This window comes from Bos indicus x Bos taurus, chromosome 15 (assembly GCF_003369695.1).
Source record: "Bos indicus x Bos taurus breed Angus x Brahman F1 hybrid chromosome 15, Bos_hybrid_MaternalHap_v2.0, whole genome shotgun sequence".
NCBI lineage: Eukaryota > Metazoa > Chordata > Mammalia > Artiodactyla > Bovidae > Bos > Bos indicus x Bos taurus.
The window spans coordinates 10,211,126-10,232,646 of record NC_040090.1 but is presented as its reverse complement, the minus strand read 5'-3'; the positions used below and the strand labels follow the sequence as shown (position 1 = coordinate 10,232,646).

At 38.7% G+C, this 21,521-nt stretch overlaps 1 long non-coding RNA gene across 2 annotated transcripts in view; it reads left to right on the top strand.

The window, feature by feature from the left end:
• Positions 1–21,521, top strand: part of LOC113905391 — a 101,854-nt gene that overhangs the window by 68,773 nt on the left and 11,560 nt on the right. For both annotated transcript variants that reach the window (XR_003514658.1, XR_003514657.1), the window contains exons 3-4: positions 687–791; positions 3,263–3,334. This is a non-coding gene — a long non-coding RNA (uncharacterized LOC113905391). The remainder of the gene's footprint in view (positions 1–686; positions 792–3,262; positions 3,335–21,521) is intronic.

Sequence of the window (21,521 nt, the reverse complement as noted above, 5' to 3'; positions counted from 1 at the left end):
AGTTATTAAGAGATCCTCAGTTAGGTCAGAAAAAGGCAGCTGGTGGCAGTGATGGTCTTGATGGGAAGGATGGAGTTAAGAATATCAGTGATATAGAAGGTTTCTTAGAGAAAGAAAATAAATAGTTTGAAGAAGCAAATTGAAGAGGGGACTGTTAGCCTAGAAAGGCATGAAAAAATGTGTGTTATATTGTAATTGAGCAAAAAGTCTACAGAAACACAGTGACAGCAGTAACATAGAAATGAGGCCCCAGTTTGGGTGCTCATGTGGAGTGAGTCCAGTTTCTCTGGATCATCACAGACACATATAGAAATGTTAGAGCTAAATGGGACCTTGGAGATTGTCCTGTACAACCCCCTCATTTTACATTTCTATGAGAACAGAGTTTGGAGAAATTTGGCCGGGATTACATTACAGCGATGCCAGGGAAATTTGTGGTATGTTTAAGAGAGATTTCAAGTAAGGATGAAGGAAAAGACAGAGGAAGTTTCTTGAGTTTTAAAGTGATACACAGGTAACAGAGCAGAGAAGACAGTGAATTTTCCCAAATTAATTTTAAAAAAGAGGGAGAGAAGGAGGAAGAGAGAGAACTCTAATTTTATGCTAAACGGTGTTCCATTGGATTTGTGATTAATGTATAAAAGTCCATGATAAAGAAAATTCTTTTTTTTTAAAATTATTTTTAGGAACTTGGCTTCTAAAATGAAAAGGAGGTTTTGGGGAGAGTCTGGCAGTGTCGATGCTTCCAGCAGATGAAGAATCAACCCCACCTGCAGCTGGTGTTGAAACTGGTAAGCAGTTAATCTGTTACTGTTTAGGATGAATATATCTTGGCTTTTTTTTTTTTTTTTAATCACTTTTAACTAAGTTTAAGCTTAGTGCTTTCTTTTAAATAATGAAGAATCTCAACAGGATTGAATGAGTCAGATTAATTTGGCGTGGAGTTCTGAACAGGGGAGGGGACAGAAATCCTCCTAAACACTAACAATGCTTTGCTGCGTTTCCTTTGCAAGGCACTGAGCCAGTGTTGGGTGGAGGGAGTTTCTCTGAGGGTTTTAAAGGCTCCTCACTGTGCTCATTCCCAGTTACAAAAGCATAGGGTTAGTGAGTGAGGACTAGTTTGTCTGTTTACATGGAGAAAAAGCCAACAGCACTGTGTTTCAGTCGCTCAGTCATGTCTGACTCCTTGCAACCCCTTGACTGTGGCCCACCAGGCTCCTCTGTCCATGGGATTCTCCAAGCAAGAAGACTGGAGTGGGTTGCCATGCCCTCCTTCAGGGGATCTTCCAGACCCAGGAATCATTCTTTACCATCTGAGCCACCAGGGAAGCCCAACAGCACTGAGGCTGGAGCAAAGATTTTTATGGCTCTGAACCCACTTGTGTTTTCTTTTTTATAAAAAGCATTTACCGATCATGTCAATATTTTAGTAAGAGGCTTTTAGTCCGGCTTTTATTGTTATTATTATTAAAGAAAGAAAACCTTTGCTGTTATTTCTGGCCATATCACTGCCTGCACTGGTGTAGGGTTTGGAGATTTTGGAGGCTGTCCATTTCATTCCCTCAAGCTCACCCAATGCCACAGCCCACCTCCATTGCTGGGATGCTTCAGAAAAATGGGTGGAGTTGAGGAACAGACGCCGGGTTAGTTTAAGTCCCTCTGCTTTTGGCCTGTTGATTCTGCCTTCACTGGCTACTCCCACATCAGCATCGGTTTGGTATACTGAGTCAGAGAATGAAGCTGGAGATGAAGAAACTGAGGCACGGTGTAGTTGTATGCTTATTTTCAATCCCTCAGAGCATATGACAGGCAAACTGAGAGGCAGAACTCAAGTGTCTAGTCTGGGTTGGAAACCTTGGAGGTCAATGTGGCTTCCGTCCTAGAAACTGGTTGAGTCTATGGGTGGCCAACTATCCTACCCTCAAAAGAAACCTTTGCTTTGTGTATGCAAATTATACCACAAAGTTCACATCCTTTGAAAATAATGGCTTAAGAAATCAAAAATAGCCTAGGGTCACCTAAGGAAAGGAATTTTTTAGTGCTTGTGCACGTGAATTTTTAAACCTGTACAGTATCGAGGTAGTTTGAGCAAGATTCTTTCGGTGATGTGAATAGTGATATCTGTGGCTGGCATTCTTTCTTGTGGATCTAACTCACCTGAGCTCTCCAACTTGATTCATCCATATGTGAATCCCACGTGGGACATCCTGGTGAAGAACAAGAAATTTCTGCCTGTCTAATGAAAGCCCACATGTCTCTAATGGGAAGTGCACTTATTTGTATTTAGCGTATGAAGAGGTACCATCAGCCAGACTATGAAACGTGCATCAAAATGCAACAGAGAAAATTAGAATATGCCCTCAAATGTTGGGGAAATAAATATTAGACAAATTGTGTTGGTGTTTGAAAAAAAAAGAGCTAAGTTAGAGTATGGTAGAATCTTACAGAAGGAAGACTTAGAAAACAGGTCTAGGAAAAGAATTTCAAGGGAGAAACAGCATAATTAATACTTAATTTGAAGTATTAATAGTAGATCCTTCTGTGAAATTAAAGGGAAATGTAAGGAATCTGAAAATTTTCCAAGAAGAAGGTAATTTTTCTTTGGAGAAAAGGCATGATGTGAGTTAATGAATGTAATACTGAATTAAAGTGGAGAAAAAATTATCAGCACAAAGAGGAAGAGGGAGGAGCAGGATAATTGTTTTTAAAAATTCAGCCTAGATCTTACTCTGTCTTAAAGTATTAGTATTTTTACCGTAGAGTATGTAGTGTTTCACATATCTCTTTTTGCGGAAATTGATTTGTAGTTAGAAAAAGCCTTTTGAAAGTTAGAAAGTTTAGAGTTTGGATTTTTTTCTTTCACATATTGATTTGATATTTAGACTATAGAAAATACATATAAAGGAGGCATTATTATGTATTAGAAAAATCTTAAAATACATAAAGATAGTTAATGGCTTCAATATATTGAAAGGGTATTAAAACTACTGAGCCATATGCATAAGAACAAGATATATCAGTGGCAGAATAACAGAACAAGTAAGGATAGGAAACTACTACCCTGTGATGGTTCTGTGATAAAACTTAAACAGTAAAACAGGATGACTTTTTAATTGACAGCATCTATTTAATCAAATTATATTTAGGCCTTGCTGTCTAAAATTATGACTAAAAAGATTCAAATAGCCATCATCCTATTATGATTTTTTACAGAGTAGAAAGTGATCATATTCATTAACCTGTATCTTTTTCATTTCCATAGGAAAACCTAAAAAGTTTTATCTCCTCATGAACCATGAAGATTCTTTTCAAGTGTGAAACATATCATCTTTAGGTAAGGAAACGTTTTTCCATTGTTTATCCATCTGTTGGAGAGATAGCATTTCAATTAGAGAAAAGAAGTAACACATACGTAAGCTTTGCTTATCCTAACTGATGCCAAACATTATGAAGAGGAGAGAAAGCAAGCTTTTTAAAATTAAATAAAACAAAGTAGTTGGAAAACTTTGATTTAGAAAGATCAATTTCCCGGAAAAAAAGGAGACCCTTTTTTTGCACTTTCTCACAGACTAACATGATAATAGAATTGCCATCATTCCAGCTTTCCTAAGTATTTAGACATAAAGTTAAAATTCTATTTAGAACAATCAGAAACTAGAGATTTTTCAGACAGGTAGAATATTCCTAAACATAAATGTAAACGTATATGGAAATAAAAAGTAGACTATTTTGATAAATTTGAAAGACTGGTCGCTGTTTTAAAAGCAGGCCAATGAATTAAAGGTAATTAAGGTTTGAGAGAGAAGGTTAAATTCTGGGAAAGACTCAAAATACTGCTTTGTAGGGTCATAACATAAATATAAACAATTACTTTAAATCAGGCAAGAACTCATCATTTGTGTGTGACCTCTTTTCAGTTTTTGCTTGTGTAATACTGATAGTGTCAGAGAAGAAAAGACAGACTAACTTTTTGAGCATAATAGAATATTAGCAGCTCATTCTATTTTGGGGAGAAATTCTATTAGTGCAGTTTACTTGTATGAACAGTATAAATTACATATATGAAAATCAGATGTTTTAAGGTAGATAAACTAAAAATGCAATTAAAACGTCTAAACATTTAGAGATGCTTCGAAGTATTTTACGGGTTAAAAGAATTAAAGAAGTAGTTACTGAAATTATATATAGAATTTGTTGTAAGATCTGCAATCTGTACATTCTAGCTTTGTCACCAATACCACATTTGGAAAAAGAAATAGATTGCAATGTTTGACGTCTATTAACATATATTCTCAAGAATAAACAAGATTTCCCCTAATTTTAAATAGGTTAATATAGTTACATGTGAATATTTTAAAAATCACAGTATAGAGATTTAGAATTTTAAGAAATACACGTAAAAATTCATGTGAAAAAACAGAACCTAAAAACTTCGGGAGAAAAATAGTAAATTTTTGGTATGAATTTGAAGAATTTATTTCTAGAATATATTTGTTTCCTCCTTAGGAAGAAACTCATGTTAATATTAAGTCTATAGGTTAAGACTTACTTAAATTACTTAATTAGGATATACTAAACTGCTAAGTTATTTTTAAAAGAAGAATTATGGTAACCTGAAAAAAACCAAAATTACTTCTATTGTAATCTTTAAATACATCTTTCTAATGTACCAATTTTCAAATCTCATATTTTAAAGGATAAAAGAAAAGAAAAAATGACTAATCTCCTAATGGAAAATATGACCTCATAGAACTGAGAAGAGAGTTGTAAGCATGTAATACATATAAGAAGAGATAAGTTTCATTTCTGACTTGATTTTGAGTCTTTCTTATGAATTATATATTTTAACATCAGGAGAGTAATATATAAAATATGCATTAAATTCTTATGGTCTGGCAGCTATTAAAAATAGGAGAAAAAAATGCAACTTCTTCTAGCTAAATTCTAACTAAAGTGTTAAGTGAAAATTAGAAAAATACAGAAGGTAAAATAGTATAATGAACTAAACTTCAAAATATCTATGTATGTATAATTTTTTATGTCTTGGTATGTAGCATTTATCTCAGTTGTTAATGAAATGACATAGTGTAACATGAGTGAAAAAAATAAATGGAGAAGTATTTTCTCATTGCAGTTTACTAGACCAAAACCTTTACTAATAAGCTAAATGTAACATGAAGAGACACGTTTAAAATAGAATATGGTAGAATAGTTTTGCTGAGGACCTATCTTAACAGCAAGGCTTTGTGTTTTTGTTTATGTATTAGGATTTCTGAGTTTTGGGATTCGAAATTCATGATAGATTTTGAATGCCCTTTCAAATGGCAAAATGTTTCAATGAAAAAATCAGATATTGTGTACATTTTATTTTATATTTGAGTACGAGAAAAATGGCAGATACTTTAGGGGAATTCTAGGTGTTGTTTTGCTGCACGCATCAAATTCCAAGCAATTATTTTGTCTGTCAGTCAGTTAGAGGTCTGAGTAAGCTCCTTTGTGTTAACTACAGCTTAGGCATTTAACTAATATTGATAATACAGTGATCTCTAGATGTGATTGTCATTTTTTTCTGAAATTATGGGCAATATACTTAAAAGAAATGTATTTTAAACCTCATTTTTAATTAAAATGGAAAGACTTTAAAGGAGTTTTTTCGTGAGTAAAAGATTTGCTGTAGTTTTCTGAAAGAATGAAATCTTCGTTCATTTTTCAAATTATATTAAAATGTTTCTTTCCCTGTTGTTTGCTGATATTTTAAATTCAGAAAGAAATAAAGCAACGGTTTATGCTGTATCTGATTATCCATATAGAAAAGGGAAAGCAAAGTATGTTGGCATATAAGGTTTTCCCTTAAAAAAATTACCTTGAAATGTAAAAGATATATTGCCCATAACTAATTTGCCTTATTAGGACTTATTTAGACTCGCATGAATTTTCTTAGTCAAATATTTGAGGAAATTCGTCTTTATAAAATAGAGAGATGTAGAATATCATGGTCAGTTATAGGCTAGTCTTTCTTGTTGCTTCCCAGAACTTAGGAAGCAGGTTTTAAACTAATAAAGTTGAGTACCAAAACCTCTAGGCTATTTTAATTTAGAAAAATGCCAGAAAGTTAGAGCGAAGGGGAAGATTAATTGAAGTTAAGTGTCCCCTTGATTGACAAAACATTTGGCACTGTGAGGAGAGCTCTGGAGATAACAAAAAGTTCTCTGTCAGGGATAATTTTCTGGGCAGTTGGCGTTGTTTGTGTGATAAAAGAAGGCGCTGAGATAGTATAACTGTAGCAGCTTGACAAAACTTCCAAAGTTAGTTTCAGATTGTGAGGGTAAAAGTAAGTGCAACAACTAGCAGTTGGGATGGGCAGAAGAGCAGGGTTCGTCAGTCCCGGCGCCACGACAGGGTTAACCATGGCGCCGCCCGGTGCACTCTGGGAGTTGTAGGCCGCAGGCATTGTGGGAGTTGTCGTAAAAGTTCGCTTTTTCGCTGTGATGGCCGCCGCTGAGGCAAGAGTTTGGAGTTTCTGCTGTTCCGGACGGCTTGGGGGGCTCTCTGTATCGTTAGAGGGCCCCCAGCAGCCCCCAGGTTGCCAAAGGCCTGTTAGTTGTGTGTTTGGGAGGTGGGAGAGCGGTCTGACGGTTAATTTGGTGGCCTGCTGTCGTTAGATTGGCCAGGGGGGGCCTCTGGCGGCTACCGGCTCTGTGAGGGGGGGGTCTCAATCTGTAGGACCCTGGCCGTTTGGCCTTCTGACTTTGAAATTTCGCTGTGGCTAGTGCCTGAGAGTTTTTAGAGTCTGCTTTATTTTGTTGTGGTTTGTGCCCTGCGCCCCTCCCCACTCTCTTACAGCGTTCCACTCTGTCCTTGTACTCGTTGATGCTTACGACCCTGTTTGGGGTTAGATTGGGCTCGTTTTCGTGGGTCTGGTGGGATTTATGCACGAGCTGGAATTTTGGAAAGGGTGGACAGCAGTAGCTTAGGTGTTGTCTCTTTTGTTTTAGGTGTAAGAAGTTGCATGAGTTGTGAGTCTGTCGTTGGTGAGTGTGTGATTCACTTTCTCTTGCTTTTGGTGAACTTTGCCCTTGTTTGCTAACGCTGCGAGGCAGTGGCCGGCCGTTCCTGCTTGTGAAATGCTTTTCTGTTAGCTTGAATGTGTTGATAAATCTTTGAAACCTTCAGAGGAGTGTTTGCAGTTGTTTGTAGTAAGGAATTGTGTGCAAAAATGGATATAAAGCAAATGTCAGTATCACAAGTTCCTTTAGTTCTAGGAAGCAAGCCCCTGTGGCTTCTCTGGTGCCCTGAAGTTGTTTGGAAAGTTTTGTGGGAATCCAATATACTTTTCCTTTTGTTAATATTACTCTTGGCTCATAAGATTCCTCTGCATGTTGGGACAGTTTGACTTCTCAGTACCGGGCAAAAGGAGACACTATGCACTGCCGTTTAACCGCACCTATCCGGGGTAACACCAGATTGCTAAGCAGGTCTTCATCTACCTTACCTACTGTGCAAACTTGAACCTCACTATTTCTGGTGTCTAGGAAGTTCTTTCAAGTTTGGTGAAGTAGGGTATTTCCAATAATGTACAGTAGATGCTTTGGAAGTCAGGTATCAGTTTTTAGACTGGAAGAGCAGGCCACATTACAGAAATTATTTATAGAGAAAGTCAAAAAAGTATGTTCCATTTTTTTCTTGGTATAAGTGAAAGCATCTGAAACCTGTTTCTGTGTCATTGCATTAACCACTTCCTATATAATTGAAAAGCCCTTTGATGTTTTGTGATGAAGTGGATTTTCATAATTTTGCTCTTGTCTGAGTTTGCTTAGTGCTTGACTGGTTGAGAGATACTAATGGTAGAAAAAGGAGGAGCAAAGCTAGATGGGTTTGTATGTGTGTTTCTTTTGAAGCATGATTTCAGGTTTAAATTGGGAGACTGATATTGTTGGCTTGCTAATCAGGTAACTTCAGTTCTGCTGCTGATGTAATGTGTGTTTTGTAATCCATAAAGCCCTATCCTTTCCTCTGACCTTACCCCAGTGTGTCTCAGAATATTCGCTAACTTTCCATTTGCAAAAAGATTGAGACACTTATTTTTAAATGATCTGTATTGTCCATATTGGTTATGTTTTGGTGATTTAATAGAATAATGAGTGAGTGAGTTTTGTATCTTAGGAAAACTGGATAGCTGGAAGTTATAGATTTGTAGAATCATTCAGAAGTAGTCAAAACCAAGCACAATTTTCTTTGAAAAAAGATACATAAGTTTTAAACTGCCAAGTTACCTCTGACTTGAGTTAAGCAGAACAAACAGTTCATAAGAAGGTGCTCTGAGAGTGGATGGATGTGTGTAAGTTTAGAGATAAACTTAATGCATTTGCAAAGAACCCTCGTTCTTGGGACATTTAACTAGTAGACACATTTCTTCACTAAATGGGGAGAGTTTATACCCAAGAATTCTAACATTTGGCCTCTGAGTTCTTTATTTTGTACCCTGATTTCCATCTCTACTACTCTAGTTCTGCTGCTGGTGTAAAATGTGTTTGTAATACATAAAGTCAACAGTAGTTTCAGAAAAAAATGTATCAAAATCCACTGCCTAGTGGGGAAGATAATCCCTAAGGTTTTGTATTAGGTAGATGTGTCAAAAGCTGTCTTTTTGAAATTTAGGTTTGCATGGGTTTGATGAAACTTTTAATGAGACATAAGCCAAAGGGTAACTTTGAGACATAAGCCAAAGGGTAACTTTCTTGACTTAGGCGTTATCAGTGAAAGCCTTTGTTTCTGGTGTTCATTCAAAAAAGAGACACAAACTTAGTTTCAGGTGCAGGCATACTTTGTTTTATTGTGCTTTACTTTGTTGCACTTTGCAGCTTTTGCACGGTATTTGTTGGTTTTTGCAAAATGAAGGTTTGTGGCATCAGTACCGTTTTTCCAATACCATTTGCTTACTTTGTGTCTTTGTGTCTCATATTTGTAATTCTCACACTATTTCAAACTTTTTCATTATTATATTTGTTATGATCAGTGATCAGTGATCTTTGATGTTACTGCTGTGACTTGCTGAAGTTTCACATGAGGGGTAGCATTTTTTAGCAATTGAAAAAAATTTTTTTTTCTTTTTTGGCCACACCTTGTGGCATGCAGCATCTTAATTCCCAGGCCAGGGATTGAACCGGCACCCGCTACAGTGGAAGCATGAAGTCTTAACCACTGGCCCACCAGGGAAGTCCCAATTAAGCATTTTTTAGTTAGCAATGGCACCCCACTCCAGTACTCTTGTCTGGAAAATCCCATGGATGGAAGAACCTGGTATGCTGCAGTCCGTGGGGTCACGAAGAGTTGGACACGACTGAGCGACTTCACTTTCACTTTTCACTTTCATGCATTGGAGAAGGAAATGGCAACCCACTCCAGTGTTCTTGCCTGGAGAATCCCAGGGATGGGGGAGCCTGGTGGGATGCCGTCTATGGGGTCGCACAGAGTCGGACACGACTGAAGTGACGCAGCAGCAGTTATAGGTCTGTACATTGTTTTTTTAAGGCATAATGCTATTGCACACTTAACAGACTACACCATAGTGTAAATATTACTTATATATGCCCTGAGAAACCCCAAAATTTGCATCACTTGCTTTATTGAGATATTTGTTTTATCATGGTGTCCTGGAGCTGAAACTACAATATCTCTGACCTATGCAGCAATATAGAATTTGGGAGATAACAAAAAATTGTTTTCATTTTAGATGGTAGCCAGAATTTGGAAACACTTTTGTGGGGAGGAGTAGAATATCTATTTGAGGCTTTATTTAATTGTTCACTTTGCTGAAAGTAAGCATCTCTTATTAATGTGTTTCTGTATCTGTGAACATTGGTGAGTGGTAAAACTGCATGTACAAGACAACAAATGATGCGTTCAGAATTTGGCCCTTGTTTTTTGTTTACATTGTTTGAGGAGGAGGAATTATTGATTGTTCTTTGTGCACTTGTGCATGTATTTTGTCTTCTCCAGTTTCATACATTTGTTTTTAGATTGCAATACTCCTAACCATGGGCGTCCCAGGTGGCTCAGTGGTACAGAATCTGCCTGCTAGTGTAGGAGATTCAGGGGATGCAAGTTTGAGCCCTGGGTGGAGAAGATCCCCTGGAGGAAGAAATGGCAACCCACTCCAATATTCTTGCCTGAAATGTCCCATGGACAGAGGAGCCTGGTGGGCTACAGTCCATGGGGTCACAAAGAGTCAGACATGACTGAGTGACAGCACAGCACAGTACTCCAGTGCACAGAGTGTACTGCCACCCCTCACCTCCGCCTTTCTGGGAGCATGAGGAAAAGTATTTAAATTTTTTCCATGCTTGTCAATTTTATTTTCTGATTTTTTTTCTACATACATTTGTTGGATGACACGTTATTTTTGCTTGCTGGGCCTCATTTTTTGAAGCTGGAGTATTAGTCATATGATTTTTATGGGCAAGACACAGCAAACCAACAGTTATTTCAAAATACTATGTCTAAAGTAAAAGACATTAATTCATTTCCATCTGAAAGAAAGCAAAATCATTAGCATATATCCTGACACTCAAAGGATTCTAGCTGTATCTTAAAGGTTCAGAAGACCCTTAAGAGATCATTTTGCTGTGTCCTCTCCCTTCCTTATTTTTGTTTAACTTTCTTAGTGTGCCCTTGTGGTTCTAGAGCTTAAATGACATTTGTGTTTAGTTTGGAATTTGTTTTTCCAAGTTAATGTGCTTCAACTTTTAAAACCATTTTTTTAATCTGAAATATTTGTGATAAGGACATTTTCTTAATAAAGGATTCTTGTCATGTTATAGTTTTATAGTTAAAATGCTATGCATATTATATTTCTGTGTGCTAGGGAATATTATATTTCTATGTAGTAGGGAAAAATGAGTTGATAATTACCTTAAACCTTAGCACAAAGTGCCAGAATTTGTCATCTAAAAAAATCCAGGGTATATAGCTTTTTGCTTTTCTGTTATTAGCAGTCTTTAGTTAATGAAGAGATGAATGACTTGTCATTTTCAGACAGGTTTCACTTGAAGACAGTATTACTTCTTGCCCGACACTCTCATGAAATACATATTTTTGAAAAGTTTTATTAGGAAAATATTAGAAGTCCTTAAATTCACATGATAGAAAAAAACAGTTCTGTGTGTGTTTACTAACCAAAAAAAAAATTATTTGTAAACTGCTGTTGTAGTTTGTTCTTTTAAAGTCTCTAATAAATTTATGTTTCTGGGTTTTAAATTGTTTTTAAAGAAGTCTTTTTGAGGGAGTGAGGACCCTATTGTCATTGAAGTTGTTTTAAAAGAGTGGCCAACTTTTTCCTTTTTATTTTAGTATTAACCAAAGGTGTAAAGTATGTGCAGTTCATGGTGAGAAATAAAAGGCCCAGTGTATTAGAAAGTAAAAATGTAGACATCAGTAATTTTAAACTTTTTGTGCCACTCATTATAATTGTATCATATAATTTGAATTTTTAATATTATGGGGTTAATTGAAAGATGTCTATGAAATGGCTTATTCTTTGATAAGATCCTGTAATATATATCATTAGTTGTTTGAGATACATAGTGTTAAGTAATTTTTTCATCCTAATAAAAGATTTTTAGAAGGAAACTTAACAGTGAAGTAAATGAAACTGTCTTATATTCTATCTGAGGAGAAAAACTTGTAAAAAACATAATTTTTGTAAATGAAACATTTTGAGATATGTAATATAAAAAGTTTTTATAAATCAATTGGAAAAGATGGAAGGACTAAGCCATGGTTTGATAATTCACAAAAGGAAAAAATCAGTTAGTAATGTGGCAGACTCTCTTTTCCAAAGTCGGCCACAACAGTATCTCCCAGCTCATGTGTTCTGCAGCATATTATTAGAGTGTCATCAGAAGGTGGCATCTCTCCACTTCCTTAAATTTGGGCAAGGCTTTTGAGTTCTTAGACCAAGAGACTATGGTAGAGGTGCTGTGCTTAGACGCTCAGTCGTGTCCGACTCTGTGTGACCCCTTGGACTATAGCCCACCAGGATCCTCTGTCCATGGGGATTCTCCAGGCAAGAATACTGGAGTGGGTTGCCATGCCCTTCTCCAATGGAACTTCCCAACCTGGGGATCAAACCCAGGTCTCCCTCATTGCAGGTGGGTTCTTTACTGTCTGAGGCACCAGGGAAACCCATGGTAGCGGTGATGATGTACATTTCCAGATGTTGCTGTTAACTTGCCTGACAGCTTCTGCTTCCTGCCTCTTGGAAGCCAGCCACTAAATAAAAAATGCAATTCCCTGAAATCTCTATGTTGTAAGAAGCCCAAGATCATGAAAAGAGGCCCTGGAAGATGAGACAGCAAGTAGAGAGGTCAAGGAGCACCAAGGAACCAGAAGAAGTGAAGTGTAAGTGAAGAAGCCATTTTGGAAATGGATTCTCTAGCCCCAGCTGCCTTGGCTATGTAAATCAGGGGAACCACCCAGTGGTGCCTCTCCCAGTTTTTGATCCCCCAAATATTGAGCAAAATAAAATGATTTGTTTTCAGCTTGTGAGGTTTTGAGTGCTTCATTATTCAACAACAGATCACTGGAAAAAAGTCCTGAGAAAAAAGATTCATTAATTTATAATAGATGGCAGTATTGGAGAATATATTTTCAAGTCTAAATCCAACAAGGAACTAGTACCTACAGTACGATAAATACTTAGATCATTAAAAAAAAACAAGTTACCAATAGAAAAATGCACGAAGGTTATAATCATGCTCACAAAACAGAAAGATATGCTCAAACTCATTAGTAATCAGAGGGGTTCATGTGAAAGCAGCAGTATAATCTCTCTCTACTTAGTAGACTAATAAGCAGAAGGATGAGTAATGTCAGGTATTAATGGAGATGAGGGGATACATACACTGGTGCTGAGAGTATAAAGTGGTAGAACCATTCTGGAGAGCAGTCTGGCAGAATTTAGTTAAATGAATATAAATATTATTAATAAATTGTTTCTGGGTATGTGTCCTCAAGAAGTCTTAAACAGGTCTCCAAAGAAACAAAAACAAGGATATTGATCTCATTTTTTTGTTTGTTTGTTTGTTTTTTGGCAGTAGTTTAGAGTGAATCTGGGATTCTTTTTTTTTTTTTTAATTTATTTATTGGCTGTGCAGAGTCTTAGTTGCAACATACGGGATCTATAGTTGCGGCATGTGAACTCTTCGTGTGGCATTTGGGATCTACTTCCCTGACCACGGATTGAACCCGGCCCTGCTGCATTGGCAGCAGAGTCTTAGCCACTGCACTACCAGGAAAGTCAGAACCTAGGATTCTTAATCCCTTTGGGGAGGTGGGGGAATAGGTAAAATATAGTGGAAACACATGTATAGTACTGTGCCTTACACAGAAGCAAAGGACCACATATACCGACCACATATGCACATATTTTAAAAAATGCAGTGTTTAGTAAAAGTAATAATGAAATCTATAATACCATTTGTATACATTTAAGATACATGGACACAAAAATGTTTTAAAGAAAATACTCAAAAACATGTCAAATACAGGATGATTTCCTAAGGACAAGAAGAAGGTTGCCCATAGAGCAAAAAGAGAGAACAGGAGCAGGAAATGAGGTAAAAAGATACTAAATTAAAAGAACAGTGATGATGATGTGCTATAAACCAAGGCATATGATCAAACTTTCTGTGGCTGAGATCCAACGATAAATCTTCCCAAGAAGAGAAAATCGTATCTGAGAGAAAAAAAGTTTAAATGAGATAACTACTTAGAAAAGTGTGGTCAGACAAGCATTCTTATATTTTGTTAGATATACAAACTGGTATGACCTTTGTAAAGGACAGTGTTTACCAAGAACCTTAAAAATGCTCATCATAGCAACAATAATTGTAAATTGAAGTTAAGAAACAAAAACCATGTCAGTAGCACCAGTAAACATGAAATATTGAAGGATACATGTAGCAAAGTATGTTCAAGACCTGTATTCTGAAATTGCTGAGAGAAACTAAAGGATACCTAAATAATGAGAAAACACATATGGAGTAGAGAAAGGCTTATTTCAAGGGGCATACAAGGAAGATGGGTGCTTTTGCTCAAAAAACCTGAACTCCCTAATGTTTTCTGGAGAGAAGTCTTACAGGCAAAATTGGAGTTGGTGGCTGCAGGGTGTGTGTAACTTTCCTCTGATTTTCTGGTGGTAAGATAACAGAGTGGTGCTCCAGCATTGTGCTCAGCCTGAACTTACCATCATCCTCGTGTTTCAGCAGGAACTTCAGTTTTATAACCAGTCAGTCAGAAGTACGCTTACAACCCGGATTTGCATTTGGTGCCTGAAGTGGGGACAGTCTTGTGGGACTAAGCTTGTGGTATCTGATGCTATTTCCAGTAGTGTCAAGACTGAGTTAATTGCTCATTGGTGTTGGAAAACACATTTGGAAATGAACTAAATAAACTTGCTTTCATTTTACTATGACCCATTCTTGATATCTTTTCTGCACGAAGCCACAGATCCTCTTTTGGTGGCCCACCCCAGAACTCCTCTGAGACCTGGGACGTGAACATCCTCTTGTGCCCAGTTTTCCTACAACAGAACCATAAGACTTCTAGAAGAAAACATAGACATGTGTACTCTTTCACATTGCTCTTACTAGTATTTGGGGGGGGATATGTCACCTCAGGCAAAGAAAACCAAAGCAAAAATAAACAAATGGGACTACATCAAACAAAAATGCTTCAGCACAGCAAAGGAAATTATCAGAAACACAGATTGTGTGATGAGTTTAAGGATTAAGGATTTTGAGAGGAGGAAGATTAGAAGGCCTAATATAATCACACAGTTCCTTACAATTACAGAACCTTTCAAAGTGGTCCACTGGAGAAGGGACGACTTCAGTATTCTTGTCTTGAGGACCCCATGAACAGTATGAGACGGCCAAAAGATAGAACACTGAAAGATGAACTCTGCAGGATGGTAGCTGCCCAATATGTTACTGGAGGTAAGTGGAGAAATAACTCCAGAAAGAATGAAGAGACAGAGCCAAAGCAAAAACACCACCCAGTTGTGGATGTGACTGGTGATGGAAGTAAAGTCTGATGGTGTAAAGAGCAACATTGCATAGGAACCTAGAATGTTAGGTCCATGAGTCAAGGCAAATTGGAGGTGATCAAACAGGAGATGGCAAGAGTGAACATTGACATTTTAGGAATCAATGAACTAAAATGGACTGGAATGGGTGAATTCAACTCAGATTACCATTATATCTACTACTGTGGGCAAGAATCCCTTAGAAGAAATGGAGTAGCCATCATAGTCAACAAAAGAGTTTGAAATGCAGTACTTGGATGCAATCTGAAAAACGACAGAATGATCTCTGTTCATTTCCAAGGCAAACCATTCAGTATCACAGTAATCCAAGTCTATGCCCCGACCAGTAATGCTGAAGAAGATGAAGTTTGACAGTTCAGTGAAAACCTACAAGACTTTCTAGAACTAACACCCAAAAAAGATGTCCATTATTGGGGACAGGAATGCAAAAGTAGGAAGTCAAGAAATAACTGGAGTAATAGGCAGATTTGGTCTTGGAGTACAGAATGAAGCAGGGCAAACTCTTAACAGAATTTTGCCAAGTGAACGCACTAGTCATAGCAAACACTGTCTTCCAACAACACAAGAGAACACTCTAAACAGGGACATCACCAGATGGTCAATACCAAAATCAGATTGATTATTTTCTTTGCAGCCAAAGATGGAGAAGCTCTAGACAGTCAGCAAAAACAAGACCAGGAGCTGACTGTGGCTCAGATGATGAACTCTTTACAGCCAAATTCAGACTTAAATTGAAGAAAGTATGGAAAACCACTAGACCATTCAGGTATTACCTAAATCAAATCCCTTACAGCTATACAGTGAAAATGACAAATAGATGCATGGGATTGAATCTACTAGACAGAGTGCCTGAAGAACTACAGATGGAGGTTCGTGACATAAGGGTTAGGGTTAAACAGGAGTCAGTGATCAAGACCATCCCCAAGAAAAAGAAATGCAGAAAGGCAAAATGGTTGTCTGAGGAAAAGACAAAAAGCTATGAAAAGAAGAGAAGCAAAAGGCAAAGGAGAAAAGGAAAGATATACCCATTTGAAAGCAAACATCCAAAGAATAGCAAGGAGAGATAAGAAAGCCTTCCTCAGTGATCATTGCAAAGAAATAGAGGAAAACAACAGAATGGGAAAGACTAGAGATCTCTTCAAGAAAATTAGAGATACCAAGGGAACATTTCAAGCAAAGGTGGGCTCAATAAAGGATAGAAATGGTATGGGCCTAACAGTAGCAGAAGATATTAAGAAGAGGTGGCAAGAATACACAGAAGAACTATACAAAAAAGATCTTCATGACCCAGGTAATCACTATGGTGTGATCACTCACCTAGAGCCAGATATCCTGGAATGCGAAGTCAAGTGGTCCTTAGGAAGCATCACTGCGAACAAAGCTAGTGGAGGTGATAGAATTCCAGTTGAGCTATTTCAAATCCTGGAAGATGATGCTGTGAAAGTGCTACACTGATATGCCAGCAAATTTGGAAAACTCAGCAGTGGCCACAGGACTGGAAGAGGTCAGTTTTCATTCCAATCCCAAAGAAAGGCAATGCCAAAGAATGCTCAAACTGCCACACAGTTGCACTCATCTCACATGCTAGTAAAGTAATGCTCAAAATTCTACAAGCCAGGCTTCAGCAATATGTGAACCATGAACTTCCAGATGTTCAAGCTGGTTTTAGAAAAGGCAGAGGAACCAGAGATCAAATTGCCAACATCCGTTGGAACATCGAAAAAGCAAGAGAGTTTCAGAAAAACATCTGCTTTATTGGCTATGCGAAAGCCTTTGACTGTGTGGACGACAACAAACTGGAAAATTCTTTAAGAGATGGGAATACCAGACCACCTGACCTGCCTCTTGAGAAATGTGTATGCAAGTCAAGAAGCAACAGTTAGAACTGGACATGGAACAACAGACTGGTTCCAAATTGGGAAAGGAGTATGTCAAGGCTATATATTGTCACCCTGTTTATTTAACTTCTATGCAGAGTACATCATGAGAAATGCTGGGCTGGAAGAAGCACAAGCTGGAATCAAGATTGCTGGGGAAATATCAATAACCTCAGATAGGCAGATGACACCACCCTTCGGAGAAAGCGAAGAAGGATTAAAGAGCCTCCTGATGAAAGTGAAAGAGGAGAGTGGAAAAGTTGGCTTAAAGCTCAACATTCAGAAAATGAAGGTCATGGTATCTGGTCTCATCACTTCTTGGCAAATAGATGGGGAAACGGTGGAAACAGTGGCAGACTTTATTTTTTGGGGCTCCGAAATCACTGCAGATGGTGACTGCAGCCATGAAATTAAAAGATGCTTGATCCTTGGAAGAAAAGCCATGACCAACCTAGATAGCATATTAAGAAGCAGAGACATTACTTTGCCAACTAAGGTTCATCTAGTCAAAAGCTATGGTTTTTCCAGTAGTCATGTATGGATGTGAGAGTTGGACTGTAAAGAAAGCTGAGGACCAAAGAATTGATGCTTTTGAACTGTGGGGAAGACTCTTGAGAGTCCCTTGGACTATAAGGATATCCAACCAGTCCATCCTAAAGGTAATCAGTCCTGAATAATCATTGGAAGGACTGATGCAGGGCTGAGACTCCAATACTTTGGCCACCTGATGGAAGAACTGACTCGTTGGAAAAGACCCTGATCCTGGGAAAGATTGAAGGTGGGATGAGAAGGGGATGACAGAGGCTGAGATGGTTGGATGGCATCACCAACTCAATGCACATGAGTTTGAGTAAACTCGGGGTTGGTGATGGACAGGGAGGCCTGGCATGCTGCGGTTCTTAGGGTTGCAAAGAGTCAGACACAACTAAGTGACTGAACTGAACTGAACTTCTCAGCTTTGGTCAGAAAGAGAGATGTGACTGTGGAAGAACAGTCAGAGAGATGCAGGGATGCTGGCTTTGAAGATGTAGGAAGAGGAAGGATTCCATGAGCCAAAGAATTCCTGTAGCCTCTGGAACCTGAAAAAGGCAAGGAATCAAACTCTTCCCTAGAGCCTCCAAAATGAACAGTTTGATTTTAGTCCAGTAAGTCCCAGGTTGTGATTCTAACCTATAAAACTGTCAGAAAATAAGTGTGTGTTCCTTGAAGTAATTATAATATCAACAATAGAACTCCTACTATTTCTGCGTGTGTGCATGTGTCCTAAGGAAGCATACCTGGTTGCAGCCTCTCTTCTTCACTACACTCAAGCGATAAGGGTCTTCTCTAAAGTCTGCAAAAGCACAAAGATCCATTTGATACCAACAATACTTTAAGCACCGTAAAGGTTTGTCTATTCACTGGAAAAGACCCCAATGCTGGGAAAGATTGAAGGCAAAAGGAGAAGAGGGAGGCAGAGGATGAGATGGTGAGATAGCATCACCGACTTAATGGACATGAACTTGGGCAAATTCAGGGAGTTAGTGGAGGACAAGAAAGCCTGGTGTACTGCAGTCCATGGAATCTCAAAGGATTGGACATGAACACAACGAAACAACAGCATAGTTCTGGTAAACGTATAATAGCCTCTAAATTAGTAGTCATTAAATGAATGAATGGATCATTATTATAGGAGGAAAAATGTAAAAGTTAATGGCAGGGAGCAATAACTTCCAGTTGGAAAGTAAAATCAGTCACATATTTTTAGCTATATAGCTCATCTGTTGGTTCTACTTTTCTCTTAAGTTATAACTCACAGGATTTTCCTTTATTAAACCAAGAATTGGAAAGAAGCTACACTTTTTTGTCTCACCTGGCCCAAATAATTTTTTTTAACTGTCTGCCGGAGGAGAAGCAAGCTGTTAAAGTTCAGTTCAGTCACTCAGTCGTGTCCCATGAATCGCAGCACACCAGGCCTCCCTGTCCATCACCATCTCTCAGAGTCCACTCAAACTCAAGTCCATCGAGTCAGTGATGCCATCCAGCCGTCTCATCCTCTATCGTCCCCTTTTCCTCCTGCCCCCAATCCCTCCCAGCATCAGAGTCTTTTCCAATGAGTCAACTCTTCGCATGGGGTGGCCAAAGTACTGGAGTTTCAGCTTTAGCATCATTCCTTCCAAAGAACACCCAGGGCTGACCTCCTTTAGAATGGACTGGTTGGGTCTCCTTGCAGTCCAAGGGACTCTCAAGAGTCTTCTCCAACACCACAGTTCAAAAGCATCAATTCTTCAGCGCTCAGCTTTCTTCACAGTCCAACTCTCACGTCCATACATGACCACTGGAAAAAACCATAGCCTTGAGTAGACAAGTCTTTGTTGGCAAAGTAATGTCTCTGCTTTTGAATATGCTATCTAGGTTGGTCATAACTTTCCTTCCAAGGAGTAAGCGTCTTTTAATTTCATGGCTGCAGTCACCATCTGCAGTGATTTTGGAGCCCCAAAAATAAAGTCTGACACTGTTTCTACTGTTTCCCCATCTATTTACCATGAATGTTACCAGATGCCATCCATGATCTTCGTTTTCTGAACGTTGAGCTTTAAGCCAACTTTTTCACTCTCCTCTTTCATTTTCATCAAGAGGCTTTTGAGTTCCTCTTCACTTTCTTCCATAAGGGTGGTGTCATCTGCACATCTGAGGTTCTTGATATTTCTCCTGGCAATCTTGATTCCAGCTTGTGCTTCTTCCAGCCCAGCATTTCTCATGATGTACTCTGCATATAAGTTAAATAAGCAGGGTGACAACATACAGCCTTGATGTACTGCTTTTCCTATTTGGAACCAATCTGTTGTTCCATGTCCAGTTCTAACTGTTGCTTCCTGCCCTGCATATAGATTTCTCAAGAGGCAGGTCAGGTGGTCTGGTATTCCCTGCTGGGGTCCTGCCCCAGTTGGATCCAGGGATTCCCTCGGGAGGATGGCGTCGGCAATTAAAAGGATAGATAAAGAGATAAGGAAAGAATTTTGCGGTTAAGAAAAAAGAGGAGAGAAAAGAGGCTGATATTCCTTGGTTTATGCAGAAAGCCAATAAAGCCCCAGCACGGGACTTGCTCTGTTCATGTGGGCTGCAGACGCTCTTTTGAATTGTGGAAGGTGCCCCACCTTAGGCACCTTCTCGAGTGGGTCTTAGAATCCCAGGCAGGAAAGTGAACGCAGAGAGCCCCTGCGCTCCAAGGGATCAGCCTGAAAAGGAAAAGGAAAGAGAAAGAATGACATGGGGAGACCAAGCCTGATGAGCAAGGCCCACACTTTATTTTCCAAAGTAGTTTTTATACCTTAAGTTGTGCATAGAGGATAATGGGGGAAGGGGTAGAGTCATGCAAGGTCAGCAGTCCTTGATCCTTATTGAAGCCAGGCTTTCTTTCTGCAAACTTATCATATGCAAAATTTTAGGTGATTTACATCATCTTCTGGCCAGGAGGCCTGCTAATGTTTTATGACCCTTTCTTCAGAAAACCTATTTTTCTCTAAAGGGGATTATTCTAAAGTCAGGCGCCACCCTCCAAAAGTATTAGATAAAGTTGCATTCCTATAGGGCAAAAGTGTAGTGGGCTATAGCAAGAAAAGAATTAACGCAAGGGTCCAAGGTTACAAACATTAAAGCTACTACTTACATTTCTATACACCAACTATATTAATCAATACACTCCCAGGGACACAGTAGGTAAGGGACATGGAAATTTGGCAGCAAGCATTAGCTCAACAAAGAAATCCTCTACTAGTTCTATTTTTAACAATTTTAACTCTCTGAGAAGCTCTGAATTGTTAGAATATCTTAAGCTTCCCGTGCCTCTCATGGTTGGGAGGCTGTGAATCTGAACAAACCTGTCAGGCAAGCTAGAAAGTCATCAGAGGGGGTTGAATTGAAACACTCCTATTATGCCCAGGAGATTTATTAACTAGAGTTTTAAGTTGATTTTCTTACAGAGAAAGGTGGTCGGGGATAGCCCCCCATTAATGTCAGAAGAGTTGGTGAAAGTCGTAAAATAGTAAAACAGATTTTGGTTTTGGGGTAGACACTCAGGCAGGTCCGGGGGAGCCCCCTTCGAGCTCTGACTTGCCTTGCCCATCAGAGTTCTCCCGCCTGACCTTGTCATGGGTGGGGACTCCTGTGCTGGCTCCCGGCAATTCCCATCTCTTGAAGAATTTTCCACAGTTTATTGTGATCCACACAGTCAAAGGCTTTGGCATAGTCAATAAAGCAGAAATAGATGTTTTTCTGGAACTCTCTTGCTTTTTCAGTGATCCAGCGGATGTTGGCAATTTGATCTCTGGTTCCTCTGCCTTTTCTAAACCCAGCTTGAACATCTGGAAGTTCCCGGTTCATGTATTGCTGAAGCCTGCCTTGGAGAATTTTGAGCATTACTTTACTAGCATGTGAGATGAGTGCAATTGTGCGGTAGTTGGAGCATTCTTTGGCATTGCCTTTCTTTGGGATTCAATGAAAACTGACCTTTTGCAGTCCTGTGGCCACTGCTGAGTTTTCCAAATTTGCTGGCATAT